Source organism: Cherax quadricarinatus, unplaced genomic scaffold (assembly GCF_038502225.1).
Source record: "Cherax quadricarinatus isolate ZL_2023a unplaced genomic scaffold, ASM3850222v1 Contig1065, whole genome shotgun sequence".
NCBI classification, from domain to species: domain Eukaryota; kingdom Metazoa; phylum Arthropoda; class Malacostraca; order Decapoda; family Parastacidae; genus Cherax; species Cherax quadricarinatus.
The window spans coordinates 47,764-63,410 of NW_027196091.1; the positions used below are offsets into that span (position 1 = coordinate 47,764).

A 15,647-nucleotide genomic window follows, 5' to 3' on the forward strand; every position below is an offset into this window, starting at 1 on the left:
TGAGATTATTAACCCCAGGTCCTGACACGAGGCTAAAACATGATTAAGAATGTTTTGGGTGTTGGAGAATCCGGTAGTGTGAATCATTATGTCATCAGCAAAACTAACCATATAATGATGGGGCTGGCTAGGCATGGCATTAAGTAAGGCATTAATCAAAATGTTGAAAAGGGTGGGACTAAGCACACCTCCCTGTGGGGTTCCTAATTCAAAATCTTTAGTTACACTTCTATGTCCCTGGAACAACACAGACGACTTTCTGTTGGACAGGTAACCTTTAATCCAGCGGAGAAGCCATCCTCCAACATCCATTCTGGCAAGTTCACTAATGATTACATGTCTGTTGGCTACATCAAAAGCGGATTTAAGGTCAAGGAACGTAGTGTATGAGCTGTCAGTGTGCAGAGTGAGAAAGGTGGTAATGCAATGATGCACACTCCTTCCATGCATGAAGCCATGCAACCGGGGTGACAAGAATTCCTTAATTCTGTGCATAAGACGATTAAGAATCATCCTTTCAAATGTTTTACACAAGCAGCTAGTAAGGGATATTGGGCGAAATGAGTTTTGTTGATTGGGCTTTGGAATGGGAATAATGAGGCTATTGGTCCATGATTTAGGGAGCTCCTCAGTGGTCCCCACAGGAGCAGTATCACTACACAACCCTCAACAACAACAACAACAACAACAACAGTGACGGTGTTGTATGTGGTGGCCTCACAACCCTCAACAACAACAACAGTGACGGTGTTGTATGTGGTGGCCTCACAACCCTCAACAACAACAACAGTGACGGTGTCACGGGAGAATTATTGAACATTTTTGTTAATTCTGTTCAGTTAATATAGTGGTGGAGTAATTATCAGTGTAAGACTGATATATGAGGTAAGTGGCAAGACTGGGATATTATTATATATTGAGATAATGTGATAATTACCTTAGAACATTATTATATGATAATTTATGTTCAAGTTATGTTAGTAACATGATTGTTAGTTTGGTCACTAACAATGTTGATTGTTAGCTTGGTCACTAACAATGATGATTGTTAGTTTTAGTCACTAACAATGATGATTGTTAGTTTGGTATTTAACAATGATGATTGTTAGTTTGGTCACTAACAATGATGATTGTTAGTTTGGTCACTAACAATGATGATTGTTAGTTTGGTCACTAACAATGATGATTGTTAGTTTGGTCACTAACAATGATGATTGTTAGTTTGGTCACTAACAATGATGATTGTTAGTTTGGTCACTAACAACACTGATGATTGTTAGTTTGGTCACTACAATGATGATTGTTAGTCTGGTCACTAACAACACTGATGATTGTTAGCCTGGTCACTAACAACACTGATGATTGTTAGTCTGGTCACTAACAACGCCGATGATTGTTAGTCTGGTCACTAACAACACTAGTGATTGTTAGTCTGGTCGCTAACAACACTGGTGATTGTTAGTCTGGTCATTAACAACACTAATGATTGTTAGTCTGGTCACTAACAACTCTGATGATTGTTAGTCTGGTCACTAACAATGATGATTGTTAGTCTGGTCACTAACAACACTAATGATTGTTAGTCTCGTCACTAACAACACTGATGATTGTTAGTCTGGTCACTAACAATGATGATTGTTAGTCTGGTCACTAACAACACTGATGATTGTTAATCTGGTCACTAACAATGATGATTGTTAGTCTGGTCACTAACAACACTGATGATTGTTAGTCTGGTCACTAACAACACTGATGATTGTTAGTCTGGTCACTAACAATGATGATTGTTAGTCTGGTCACTAACAACACTGATGATTGTTAGTTTGGTCACTAACAATGATGATTGTTAGTCTGGTCACTAACAACACTGATGATTGTTAGCCTGGTCACTAACAACACTGATGATTGTTAGTCTGGTCACTAACAACACCGATGATTGTTAGTCTGGTCACTAACAACACTGGTGATTGTTAGTCTGGTCATTAACAACACTAATGATTGTTAGTCTGGTCACAAACAACACTGATGATTGTGAGTCTGGTCACTAACAATGATGATTGTTAGTCTGGTCACTAACAACACTAATGATTGTTAGTCTGGTCACTAACAACACTGATGATTGTTAGTCTGGTCACTAACAATGATGATTGTTAGTCTGGTCACTAACAACACTGATTTGTAGATGAATGGTTCAGAGAACCGACATGTTGATAAATTAGACACATGTGCAACTCTTGGGTATCTTTATTGCGGAAACGTTTCGCCACACAGTGGCTTCATCAGTCCATACAAAGGAGAATCTTGAAGAACAGGAGGAGAATGAGGTAATCAGTCCCTCAACCTTGAGTCGATGTGGTCAGTCCATCAATCTTGAATAGAATACGGCATACGTGCTGAGAAGGAGCTTATAAACCGTTGGCAGGACAGGTGCAGAAGTCATAGGTCGTGTAACATTTGTTCAATGTTGAAGTAGGTCGTGCCCAAGAATTAGGCAAGCGAAGAATTCCCAAGTATTAAGATCCCAAGAAGTTGCAGTGTCTGACAGGTTTGTAGATGAATGGTTCAGAGAACCGACATGTTGATAAATTAGACACATGTGCAATTCTCCTTTGTATGGACTGATGAAGCCACTGTGTGGCAAAACGTTTCCTCAATAAAGATACCCAAGAGTTGCACATGTGTCTAATTTATCAACAACACTGATGATTGTTAATCTGGTCACTAACAACACTGATGATTGTTAATCTGGTCACTAACAATGATGATTGTTAGTCTGGTCACTAACAACACTGATGATTGTTAGTCTGGTCACTAACAATGATGATTGTTAGTCTGGTCACTAACAACACTGATGATTGTTAGTTTGGTCACTAACAATGATGATTGTTAGTCTGGTCACTAACAACACTGATGATTGTTAGCCTGGTCACTAACAACACTGATGATTGTTAGTCTGGTCACTAACAACACCGATGATTGTTAGTCTGGTCACTAACAACACTGGTGATTGTTAGTCTAGTCGCTAACAACACTGGTGATTGTTAGTCTGGTCACTAACAATGATTGTTAGTCTGGTCACTAACAACACTAATGATTGTTAGTCTGGTCACTAACAACACTGATGATTGTTAGTCTGGTCACTAACAATGATGATTGTTAGTCTGGTCACTAACAACACTGATGATTGTTAATCTGGTCACTAACAATGATGATTGTTAGTCTGGTCACTAACAACACTGATGATTGTTAGTCTGGTCACTAACAACACTGATGATTGTTAGTCTGGTCACTAACAATGATGATTGTTAGTCTGGTCACTAACAACACTGATGATTGTTAGTCTGGTCACTAACAATGATGATTGTTAGTCTGGTCACTAACAACACTGATGATTGTTAATCTGGTCACTAACAATGATGATTGTTAGTCTGGTCACTAACAACACTGATGATTGTTAGTCTGGTCACTAACAACACTGATGATTGTTAGTCTGGTCACTAACAATGATGATTGTTAGTCTGGTCACTAACAACACTGATGATTGTTAGTCTGGTCACTAACAATGATGATTGTTAGTCTGGTCACTAACAACACTGATGATTGTTAGTCTGGTCACTAACAATGATGATTGTTAGTCTGGTCACTAACAACACTGATGATTGTGAGTCTGGTCACTAACAATGATGATTGTTAGTCTGGTCACTAACAACACTAATGATTGTTAGTCTGGTCACTAACAACACTGATGATTGTTAGTCTGGTCACTAACAATGATGATTGTTAGTCTGGTCACTATCAACACTGATGATTGTTAATCTGGTCACTAACAATGATGATTGTTAGTCTGGTCACTAACAATGATGATTGTTAGTCTGGTCACTAACAACACTGATGATTGTTAGTCTGGTCACTAACAATGATGATTGTTAGTCTGGTCACTAACAACACTGATTGTTAGTCTGGTCACTAACAATGATGATTGTTAGTCTGGTCACTAACAACACTGATGATTGTTAATCTGGTCACTAACAATGATGATTGTTAGTCTGGTCACTAACAACACTGATGATTGTTAGTCTGGTCACTAACAACACTGATGATTGTTAGTCTGGTCACTAACAATGATGATTGTTAGTCTGGTCACTAACAACACTGATGATTGTTAGTCTGGTCACTAACAATGATGATTGTTAGTCTGGTCACTAACAACACTGATGATTGTTAGTCTGGTCACTAACAATGATGATTGTTAGTCTGGTCACTAACAACACTGATGATTGTTAGTCTGGTCACTAACAACAATGATGATCGTTAGTCTGGTCACTAACAATGATGATTGTTAGTCTGGTCACTAACAACACTAATGATTGTTAGTCTGGTCACTAGCAATGATGATTGTTAGTCTGGTCACTAACAACACTGACGATTGTTAGTCTGGTCGCTAACAACACTGATGATTGTTAGTCTGGTCGCTAACAGCACTGATGATTGTTAGTCTGGTCACTAATAACACTGATGATTGTTAGTCTGGTCGCTAACAACACTGATGATTGTTAGTCTGGTCACTAACAACACTGATGATTGTTAGTCTGGTCGCTAACGATGATGATTGTTAGTCTGGTCACTAACAACACTGATGATTGTTAGTCTGGTCACTAACAATGATGATTGTTAGTCTGGTCACTAACAACACTGATGATTGTTAGTCTGGTCACTAACAATGATGATTGTTAGTCTGGTCACTAACAACACTGATGATTGTTAGTCTTGTCACTAACAACACTGATGATTGTTGGTCTGGTCACTAACAATGATGATTGTTAGTCTGGTCACTAACAACACTGATGATTGTTAGTCTGGTCACTAACAACACTGATGATTGTTAGTCTGGTCACTAACAATGATGATTGTTAGTCTGGTCACTAACAACACTGATGATTGTTAGTCTGGTCACTAACAATGATGATTGTTAGTCTGGTCACTAACAACACTGATGATTGTTAATCTGGTCACTAACAATGATGATTGTTAGTCTGGTCACTAACAACGCTGATGATTGTTAGCCTGGTCACTAACAACACTGATGATTGTTAGTCTGGTCACTAACAATGATGATTGTTAGTCTGGTCACTAACAATGATGATTGTTAGTCTGGTCACTAACAACACTGATGATTGTTAGTCTGGTCACTAACAATGATGATTGTTAGTCTGTTCACTAACAACACAGATGATTGTTAGTCTGGTCACTAACAATGATGATTGTTAGTCTGGTCACTAACAATGATGATTGTTAGTCTGGTCACTAACAACACTGATGATTGTTAGTCTGGTCACTAGCAATGATTGTTAGTCTGGTCACTAACAATGACGATTGTTAGTCTGATGAGAGTAAGACACATGTGCAACATCTGGGTATCTTTATTGTAGACGTTTCGCCATCCAGTGGCTTTATCAATACAAATTCCAGGACATAACTTGAAGACAGTAGAACTATGTACAGAAGATGAGGTAATCAGTCCCTCAACCTAGGAGTAGGTGCGAACAGCACCATAGTCGTGAAGATTCTGAAGCAGAAGAAAGAATCCTGGCGCTTATATAGTAACGTCAGGTGAAGCAGACGAGGGCAAATTCACTGGTGGACGGGATTCCCCAGTGGAAGTAGGTCCTTCCCAAAGAGATGGGTTAGTTGTAGTTAGTTGTAGTTAGTTGTCGGTATTATATACCATTCGTACACAACTTGTCAGACACTGCAACATCATGGAATCTTAATTCTGAGGACATGTACATAACCTTCACAACTACGACAACTACTACTACTACAACTAACCCATCTCTTTGGGAAGGACCTACTTCCACTGGGGAATCCCGCCCACCAGTGAATTTGCCCTCGTCTGCTTCACCTGACGTTACTATATAAGCGCCAGGATTCTTTCTTCTGCTTCAGAATCTCCACGACTATGGTGCTGTTCGCACCTACTCCTAGGTTGAGGGACTGATTACCTCATCTTCTGTACATAGTTCTACTGTCTTCAAGTTATGTCCTGGAATTTGTATTGATAAAGCCACTGGATGGCGAAACGTCTACAATAAAGATACCCAGATGTTGCACATGTGTCTTACTCTCATCTTGTCGGTATTATATACCATTCGTACACAGATTGTTAGTCTGGTCGCTAACAACACTGATGATTGTTAGTCTGGTCGCTAACAGCACTGATGATTGTTAGTCTGGTCACTAATAACACTGATGATTGTTAGTCTGGTCGCTAACAACACTGATGATTGTTAGTCTGGTCACTAATAACACTGATGATTGTTAGTCTGGTCGCTAACAACACTGATGATTGTTAGTCTGGTCACTAACAACGCTGATGATTGTTAGTCTGGTCGCTAACGATGATGATTGTTAGTCTGGTTACTAACAATACTGATGATTGTTAGTCTGGTCACTAACAATGATGATTGTTAGTCTGGTCACTAACAACACTGATGATTGTTAGTCTGGTCGCTAACAACACTGATGATTGTTAGTCTGGTTGCTAACAGCACTGATGATTGTTAGTCTTCGCTAACATTGATGATTGTTAGTCTGGTCACTAACAGCACTAATGATTGTTAGTCTGGTCGCTAACAATGATGATTGTTAGTCTGGTCACTAACAACACTGATGATTGTTAGTCTGGTCACTAACAACACTGATGATTGTTAGTCTGGTCACTAACAATGATGATTGTTAGTCTGGTCACTAACAACACTGATGATTGTTAGTTACATTGCTAACAATGATGATTGTTTGTCTGGTCACTAACAACATTGATGATTGTTAGTCTGGTCACTAACAACACTGATGATTGTTAGTCTGGTCACTAAAAATGATGATTGTTAGTCTGGTCACTGACATCGCTGATGATTGTTAGTCTGGTCACTAACAATGATTACTGTTAGTTTGATCATTAATAACACTGTTAGTCTGGTCACTAACAATGATGATTGTTAGTCTGGTTACCAACAACACTGGTGATTGTTAGTCTGGTCACCAACAACACTGGTGATTGTTAGTCTGGTCACCAACAACACTGATGATTGTTAGTCTGGTCACTAACAATGATGATTGTTAGTTTGGTCATTAACAACACTGGTGATTGTTAGTCTGGTCACCAACAACACTGGTGATTGTTAGTCTAATCACTAACAATGATGATTCTTAGTCTGGTCACTAACAACACTTGGTGATTCTACATCACCAAGTAAGTTAGTACTTTAAACATGCATGCAGTCGAAATTTCTTACAACATCAGTTATTTATGAAAATCTGTCCTATAAGCCACTTGTGAGGGTGAGGTACCAGCCTCAGGGCTCGGTGTCAACACAGCTTGCCAGGGTAGGCGACTCTCATGGAGGCAGTCCAGACAAATTTTCACAAGTGGTCCTTTGAACCGTGATGTGGAATAGCTAGGTTAAAATTATCATAACTAGGCCACAGTTAGGAACCAGTTTAACAGAGTTAATTTAAGTTAGTACCCAGGCCCAGAGTTACACAGAGGCTAGGCCAAGCTGACTATACACAGAAGTTGTTATTTGCAGTAATTTACAGGTAGGCCAGGTAGGCTAGAGAAGCTTGTGAATTTAATTATTTACAGTTATTACAAGTAATCCAGAGTAGGAGACTTGTGTGTTAATTACTTACAGTGGAATTGCAAGGTAGCCACAGTTAGGCTAGGCTTGTGCAATATTTACAACAGTTATAGTAGCTAGGACAGATTTGACCTAGTTATTATTTACAGGGAGTTCTAAAGCCAGGTTTAAGCTATAGCACACTAGTTAGGTTAGGATTTACCTTATCCAACCATCCATGCTAGACTGAGTAAGCTGGGCACAGAGAGGCCAAGCTGTTTATATACCTTATTTATTTACTGTTTCACAAGTTCAATTGTTGAATTTATTTGTGCTAACCAAGTGATTTTTAATTTGTATAGTTCATTTTTATTGTGTGATTTTCATTGTCTTTGATTTGTACCAGAGACTAGGTTAAATCCTGTAATTATTTGCTGACATTGTACAGGAAATTGCTAGGTTAAGCTTTCACATAGATGTACATTTTGATTGGGATTTGAGAGCTAACAGTGTACATTTTGATTCAGAGTAGAGTCACTATAATAAATGGAATTGTTAAGCTTGTTGAGAAGCCTTGAGACTCGTTCATTCTTGTTTAATACCGTTCGTGCTGTGGGGTGGGCTAATTGAAGTACAAATTAGTACCGTGCTCTTAACTAAACCGCGACTATGGTAGCTGAAGACGAAGTACCAGCTGACTCAGCTCTAAGTCATGTAAAGCGGTCTATGGGAGCCTATAAGGGATGCCTGAGCAAAGCACGTGAGGAGTGTCGTATGGCCAGACAAGATCAGGATGTAGACTGTGAGGAACCAGAGAGTTGCCTGAAACCTTTGGAGTAAAGGCAGGAGGCCTTTGAGAGATCATTTATCCTTAATGAGACAAAAGCCTATGCTGCTGGTGAGTCTGACTGTACAGTCGAGGTAGCTCGGAAGGACTATGACGAACGAAGGGCAGAGTGTAAAGCAGAGATGAAACTCTGCAGGCAGTTAATAAAGACTTTGAAGGCTGGTACAGCAGGGGCAGCAAATGTTTCAGGGAACACGAACAACAGCACGCCTGTTAATGTGTTGCCCAGATTGCCCCAGTTGGATTTACCAACGTCCAACGGAACCTTAACAGAGTACAGTGGACCCCCGCATACCGATTTTAATCCGTGCAAGAGGGGTAATTGTTATGCGAAATAATCGGTATGCGAATGAATTTTCCCCATAAGAAATAATGGAAATCAAATTAATCCGTGCAAGACACCCAAAAGTATGAAAAAAAATTTTTTTTTACCACATGAAATGTTAATTTTAGTACACACAAACTGAAAAAGGCATGCACACTTACATGACACTTACTTTTATTGAAGATCTGGTGATGATTGATGGGATGGGAGGAGGGGAGAGAGAGTGTTAGTGTTTAGAAGGGGAATCCCCTTCCATTAAGACTTGAGGTGTCGAGTCCTTTTCTGGGGTTACTTCCCTTCTTCTTTTAATGCCACTAGGACCAGCTTCAGAGTCACTGGACTTCTTTCGCACAACATATCTGTCCATAGTGGCCTGTACCTCTCGTTCCTTTATGACTTCCCTAAAGTGTTTCACAACATTGTCAGTGTAATAATCACCAGCATGGCTTGCAATAGCTGTGTGAGGGTGATTTTCATCAAAAAAGGTTTGCACTTCAAGCCACTTTGCACACATTTCCTTAATCTTTGTAGTAGGCAACTTCTTCAATTTCTCTCTCCCCTCCTCTGAACCAGTTATCTCAGGTCTGGCCTCTTGCTCTTGAAGTTGATCTATCAGCTCATCAGTGGTTAGTTCTTCATTGTCCTCCTCCACCAACTCTTCCACATCCTCCCCACTAACCTCCAACCCCAAGGACTTTCCCAATGCCACAATGGATTCCTCAACTGGCATAATCCTCTCAGGGTTAGCCTCAAACCCTTCAAAATCCCTTTTGTCTACACATTCTGGCCACAGTTTCTTCCAAGCAGAGTTCAAGGTCTTCTTAGTCACTCCCTCCCAAGCCTTACCTATAAGGTTTACACAATTGAGGATATTAAAGTGCTCTCTCCAAAACTTTCTTAGAGTCAGTTGAGTTTCTGAGGTCACTACAAAGCACCTTTCAAACAGAGCTTTTGTGTACAGTTTTTTGAAGTTTGCAATAACCTGCTGGTCCATGGGCTGCAGGAGAGGAGTGGTATTAGGAGGCAAAAACTTGATGTTAATGAATTTCATGTCCCCATAAAGTCGCTCTGCCACGTCTGTAGGATGACCAGGGGCATTGTCTAACACCAGGAGGCACTTAAGTTCTAATTTCTTTTCAGTTAGGTAATCTTTCACATTGGGGGCAAATGCATGGTGTAACCAGTCATAGAAAAAGTCTCTAGTGACCCATGCCTTACTGTTTGCCCTCCACAGCACACACAAATTCTCCTTGAGGACATTCTTTTGCCTGAACGGTCTGGGAGTTTCAGAGTGATACACTAATAAAGGCTTAACTTTGCAATCACCAGTAGCATTGGAACACATCAACAAAGTAAGCCTGTCTTTCATAGGCTTATGTCCTGGGAGTGCCTTTTCCTCCTGAGTAATGTAGGTCCTGCTTGGCATTTTCTTCCAAAACAGGCCTGTTTCATCACAATTAAACACTTGTTCAGGTTTCAGTCCTTCAGTCTCTATGTACTCCTTGAATTCATGCACATATTTTTCAGCCGCTTTGTGGTCCGAACTGGCAGCCTCACCATGCCTTATCACACTATGTATGCCACTACGCTTCTTAAATCTCTCAAACCAACCTTTGCTGGCCTTAAATTCACTCACATCAGCACTAGTTGCAGGCATTTTTTTAATTAAATCCTGATGCAACTTCCTAGCCTTTTCGCTTATGATCGCTTGAGAGATGCTATCTCCTGCTAGCTGTTTTTCATTTATCCACACCAATAAGAGTCTCTCAACATCTTCCATCACTTGTGATCTTTGTTTCGAAAACACAGTTAAACCTTTGGCAAGAACAGCTTCCTTGATTGCCTTTCTGGTGCCCACAATAGTAGCGATGGTTGATTGGGGTTTCTTGTACAACCTGACCAGGTCGGCGATACGCACTCCACTTTCATACTTATCAATGATCTCTTTCTTCATTTCTATTGGAATTCTCACCCTTATTGGTGTAGGGTTGGCACTAGAAGCTTTCTTGGGGCCCATGGTCACTTATTTTCCAGAAACAGCACCGAAAACACTGTAATAATACGAAATATTCCGATTGTATGCTTGGATGTTACCGCGGAGGCTGGCTGGTAAACAATGGCATGGGTGGCACATGTGAGGCTGGCTGAGGGCGCACATTGGACGCGTCTCGGACGAAAATCGGTGAACGGGTTTTTAAGCGGTATGCGAGGCAAAATTTTTGCGATTAAAGCAAGCGGTATGCGGATTAATCGTTATGTGGTGCCATCGGTATGCGGGGGTCCACTGTACATTGCTTTCTGGGATCAGTTTAACACTTAAACGGTCCAAACATATATATACGTTCACGCGCGTAGCGCCCCAAACGTATATATACGTTTTCTTTGTCATTCATTCAACATTGCCACAATAAGCCTGAGTCACCTAGACATGAGAGAATGGGTGTGTGCACTCACTGTGTTCCATATTAAAATAATTGGGGATGCCTGGGTACCATAAGCTCTTTTTTCCTTTTAAAAGAAAAGATTTATTTTTTCCTCAAAAAATTTGGGGCGCTACGCAAGTGAATGTATACAGTGGACCCCCGCATACCGCACGCATCACATACCGTACAATCCGCATACCGCTCGCTTTTTTTGCAAAAATTTTGCCTCGCATACCGCCCAAAAACCCGCTCACCGCCCTTCGTCCGAGACGCGTCCAATGTGCGACCTGAGCCACGCTCACAAGTTCCGCCGGTGGCATTGTTTACCAGCCAGCCTCCGCGGTAACATCCAAGCATACAGTTGGAACATTTCGTATTATTACAGTGTTTTTGGTGATTTTTTCTGGAAAATAAGTGACCATGGGCCCCAAGAAAGCTTCTAGTGCCAACCCTACAGCAATAAGGGTGAGAATTACTATAGAGATGAAGAAAAAGATCATTGATAAGTATGAAAGTGGAGTGCGTGTCTCTGAACTGGCCAGGTTGTATAGTAAACCCCAATCAACCATCGCTACTATTGGTGGTACAGCTGCTGCTGTACCACCGTCAGCTGCTGCTGCACTGTCAGCTACTGCTTCACTGTCAGCTGCTGCTGCACTGTCAGCTGCTGCTGCACTGTCAGCTGCTGCTGCACTGTCAGCTGCTGCTGCACTGTCAGCTGCTGCTGCACTGTCAGCTGCTGCTGCTGTTGTACCACCGTCAGCTGCTGCTGCTGCTGTAGCATCGTCTGCTGCTGCTGTAGCATCATCTGCTGCTGCTGTAACATCGTCTGCTGCTGCTGTAGCATCATCTGCTACTGCTGTAGCATCGTCTGCTGCTGCTGTAGCATCGTCTGCTGCTGCTGTAGCATTGTCTGCTGCTGCTGTAGCATCGTCTGCTGCTGGTGTAGCATCGTCTGCTGCTGCTGTAGCATCGTCTGCTGCTGCTGTAGCATCGTCTGCCGCTGCTGTAGCATCGTCTGCTGCTGCTGTAGCATCGTCTGTTGCTGCTGTAGCATCGTCTGTTGCTGCTGTACCACCGTCAGCTGCTGCTGCTGCTGTAGCACTGTTGTTGGTGTGGCTTATTGAGAATACCAAGAAACAATTAACCCCAGAGGATTTGCCACCCAGGATAACCCAAAAAAGTCAGTGTCATCGAAGACTGTCTAACTTATTTCCATTGGGGTCCTTAATCTTGTCTCCCAGGATGCAACCCACACCAGTCGACTAACACCCAGGTGAACAGGGAAAAATGCCTGGAACTAGTGCTCATATTGGTGAATTTAAAGCCAGCAAAGGTTGGTTTGAGAGATTTAAGAATCGTAGTGGCATACACAGTGTGATAAGGCCTGTTCTGGAAGAAAATGCCAAACAGGACCTACAGTACTCAGGAGGAAAAGGCACTCCCAGGACACAGTGTCTCATCAGTCATTGCTGCATCTTCAATAAAGGTAAGTGTCATTTATTCTTCATTTAGTAGAGTAGTACATGCACAATATATATTGTGCATGTACTACTCTACTATTGTGCATGTATCCTTCTCTTTGTGTGTAGGAAAATGTATATTTCATGTGGTAAATTTTTTTTTTTTCATACTTTTGGGTGTCTTGCACGGATTAATTTGATTTCCATTATTTCTTATGGGGAAAATTCATTCGCATACCGAACATTTCGCATAACAATCAGCCCTCTTGCACGGATTAAGGTCGCTATGCGGGGGTCCACTGTATATATGTTTGGACCGTTTAAGGGTTAAAGCCCAGATAGATGACAGAGATGATTTGTCAGATGCTGTCAAATTACAATATTTACATTCACAGCTCAACTTGGACTTGGTCTGGCATTACCAAACCACTGACACTAATTACCAACATGCCAAAGACCGATTAATGGACATGTTTGGCAACACTGAGGAGATAAAGGTAGCTATACTTTATTGGTTGTTTGATCTAGAGGCTTGTCGCCATGGCCGTCAGAGCCTAGAGAAGTTCTGAATTGAAGTTATGAGTTTGACCAATAGTCTTTAAGATTTACTTGTTTGGGATAAGTCAGAATGGTTCATCAGTCAGGTGATTCAGAGGAAACTGGCTGGCACTACAGTGCATGAGTTACACTTAAAATATTGGACGAACAGGTTCACTCAATCAAAAGTTTGTTGGCCCTTATCGAGTTGTAGTACATATATCTGGCAATAAGTATAAGGTTAGAGAAATTAGTACTGGTAAGTACAAAGAATCGCATTAGATCATATGAAATTAGTATGCGATGTTGATGATATTGCTACCCAGACTAATGTGACAGATGCTGAAAATCCTCTTGACTCTGTACCCTCTACCTCAAATACTCAGTCAGATATTCAACCTGAATGTCGTTACTCCTTGCGTACTCGACAAGTAATGAGAAACCCACAAGTATCTTTTGTAGATACTCGTTCAGATCTCCCTCAGTCAAGGCATGTGTTAGCCATTGCAGAGGAATTCGATCCTCCCAGAGATGATAACCATTCTGCATATGTAAACCTCACCCTCGCAGAATTGGGTTTAAATGTACATAGTCTGTATAACTAGTTGTCCGAGATAAAGGAAATTGTCAACTGTTTGTTATTAACTGATCAGTTTTCAGAATTTTTTTTTTTCGTGTTCACGTTCCCTCCGTATTCTGAGAATTTGACAGTAATGATCTGAGTGGGCACCAGATGCCTTTGCTGTTAATTTCACCTTATATATATATATTTATTTCCTCAGAATCCGTAGAGTGCATGAATACAGATCGATCGATCAATTCCATCCCATATTGTACAATGATTTGTTCTTATAGTTTGTAATGCATTACGTTAAAACTAATTACGTTAAGTGATTACGTTAACACCCATTACGTAAAACTCATTTTGTTAACATCCAGTATGATACCATCCATTAGTTCTAAGTTATATATGAATTTGTTATTGTATAGAATCAGCCCAGAACCACCTGCCTGTTCAGCCTATAGCATAGTAGTGTATGTTGAGACGACATATGTAACATGACCGAGCTGTCAGCATAGTTGCTGATCCCCTTATATATGTGTTATATAGATTAGCTGAGTATCATAGTACCATCCATGTGTTTATATAGAAGATCCCTTAGGCCTGTGACTGTATGACATCACGGGGTACAGCTTGAGGCAGTGAGATGAGCTGCCTCGCTCTCAGTCGGCGTAAAGACATCCAGGCAGTGACACGGCAGGCTGGGCTCATCCTTTCCTTACCACAGTCTGACAATATATATATCGTTACCATCCAACAAGTGTGTCTGCCTTCAACCCTCGTTATCTCCTTAAGAACCCCTACGACACGTAAAGAGGGAGATAGATTGCCATTAAATCCAGGGAACCTCGTATCAGTGGGAGGAAAGGCTACCAGGGCATGTGGACCACTGGGTGGGAAAGTACAGAGCCGCTCAGTCAAGGCTAGACATATGAAAGTTGTTAAAGTTAAAGGAAAGGGTGCTAAGACCACCGGAACCAACAAGTTTACACCCCCAGAGGTCTATGCAGGGGAAACTGGACGGTTGAAGTTAGACCGGAGTCTGCTCGATGAGAGTGGCTGGACGGCACTCGTGTCCAGGGTTCGCCATGGGGGCTCTTGGATAATGAACTTGATCTAGACTTAGTGCCTACCTTCGCCGGCGGGAGGATGTTGGAACTTATTCGGTCCTAGAAGTCCCAACAGGGGTAAACACATTGTTTGAGGGCCCTTAAACCCAACCAAAACACACACACACACACCCGGGTTGGCGAAGGTGGTTGGCAGGTACTTCTTAATTGATAGATTTACCCTTCAGGGAAGAAGTAGGTAGTTTTTACTGTTAGTACACTAATATTAGGATTACAGTGGACCCTCGCATAACGCTATTAATCCATTCCTGAGAGCTCAATGTTATGCGAAATTATCGTTATGCGAATGAATTTTCCCCATAAGAAATAATGGAAATCAAATTAATCCGTTCCTGACACACAAAAGTATGAAAAAAAAAAATTTTACCACATGAAATATTAATTTTAATACACACAAACTGAAGAAGACATGCACAGTTACATGACACTTACCTTTATTGAAGATCTGGTGATGATTGATGGGATGGGAGGTGGGGAGAGTGTTGATGGTCTTAGTGTTTAGAAGGGGAATCCCTTTCCATTAGGACTTGAGGTGTCAAGTCCTTTTCCGGGGTTACTTCCCTTCTTCTTTTAATGCCACTAGGACCAGCTTCAGAGTCACTGGACTTCTGTCACACAACATATCTGTACATAGAGGTCTGTACCTCTCGTTCCTTTATGACTTTCCGAAAGTGGTTCACAACATTGTCAGTGTAATAGTCACCAGCACAGCTTGCAACAGCTGTCTGAGGGTGATTTTCATCC

The 15,647-nt window shown here is 41.2% G+C and overlaps 1 protein-coding gene across 2 annotated transcripts in view; it reads left to right on the forward strand.

The window, feature by feature from the left end:
* Positions 1 to 688: 688 nt before the first annotated feature.
* Positions 689 to 15,647, forward strand: part of LOC128689184 (ubiquinone biosynthesis O-methyltransferase-like) — a 52,169-nt gene continuing 37,210 nt past the window's right edge. For both annotated transcript variants that reach the window (XM_070080822.1, XM_070080823.1), the window contains exon 1: positions 689 to 885. The gene's annotated coding sequence lies outside the window, so the exon portion shown is untranslated. The remainder of the gene's footprint in view (positions 886 to 15,647) is intronic.